This window comes from Anneissia japonica, unplaced genomic scaffold (genome assembly GCF_011630105.1).
Source record: "Anneissia japonica isolate Jap-2015-1 unplaced genomic scaffold, ASM1163010v1 scaffold144826_len1180_cov125_single, whole genome shotgun sequence".
NCBI classification, from domain to species: Eukaryota; Metazoa; Echinodermata; class Crinoidea; order Comatulida; family Comatulidae; genus Anneissia; species Anneissia japonica.
The window spans coordinates 1-1,180 of record NW_022738221.1 but is presented as its reverse complement, the minus strand read 5'-3'; the positions used below and the strand labels follow the sequence as shown (position 1 = coordinate 1,180).

Genomic DNA, 1,180 nt, shown 5'->3' with positions numbered 1-1,180 from the left:
GTGTGCTAAATTTAATTTGAATGCAATTTTAGGTCATACTGTGTTATCTCAGACACACATAGTTTACAATTTCTGTTTGAACTCTGAATTTACGGATGGGTTTAATAAACCAATGCGGAAAACTTTGCATGGAAATTACTAGGGATGGGCTTATATCTAAGGAACTATTTTTCAAACCTCACCTCCAATGTTGTGATATTTTCAAAGTTGTCAGCATCCCATTGCTTCAATTTACCATCCTTTCCGCAGGTAAAGAAAAGATGGGTCTTGGGTACAAACTGAATTCCCATGATGCTATTGTCATGAGCAAAGATTGAACGATGACAATCACCGTAATCCAAGCCCCATATCTTGATGTTTTTGTCTGCCGATCCAGTCACAATTAATGAGCTGTCCTGCAAAGTTAGGACAAGTAATTTGAATTTATGAGCATTGTTAATTAACCTCTGAATTGTATGTCCTTATTGAGTTGTATGTATAATATTTGTGTAGAAATATATTGTTTATGTTAATTAATGTAATAGTCAATGTGCACAGCCAGTGGCTGCACCAGTATGCAGCAACGAGGGTGGGGGTTATACCTGTGTGTGGGCCTCTTTTAGGACAATTTGCTGTGTGATCCAAGCCATTGTAACATTGTTGAATAAATAGATTAATGAGTGAAGTAAATAATTGTATAAAAATAAATGAATACTGTTAAACCAGGACACAATACTCAACTGCACTTTAACATGCAAACCAGTTGTAATTCACAGGAGTGCCACAGGGGTACCACATTCACTACACTTAAATCATTTTTCTTTATTAGTTACTTTACTTTTCTCTCAAATACTCATGTGGAAACTTACACTTGATATATCCATTGTCAGTACTGGTAACTTGTGTCCATATAAGGACAAGAAAAACTGAAAAAGAAACAATGAATAGGATATAGGTTAAAAATAATAATAATAATAATAAATAATAATAAAATAATAATAATAATGAATAGAATATAGGTTAAAATTTTAATATCATATTCCCACAAAATAACATTATTGATTAGCCTACTTAATAGAGGGCGCCTAATCAAAAGACCTACTTTGAGTGTGTCTGCGAAGAACACCTTCACCGTACTGTCCAACAAGGCAACCGCAATGAATTTTTGGTCTGGGGAATACTTCACACACAGGACATCCTC

At 34.3% G+C, this 1,180-nt stretch overlaps 1 long non-coding RNA gene across 1 annotated transcript; it reads right to left on the bottom strand.

Annotated features, from left to right (window-relative positions):
• Window positions 1–187: 187 nt before the first annotated feature.
• LOC117117508 lies at window positions 188–1,180 on the bottom strand. Its single transcript, XR_004446911.1, has 3 exons — window positions 1,082–1,180; window positions 849–905; window positions 188–395 (listed from the first exon to the last, which is right to left on the bottom strand). It is a non-coding gene; the product is annotated as an uncharacterized LOC117117508 (long non-coding RNA).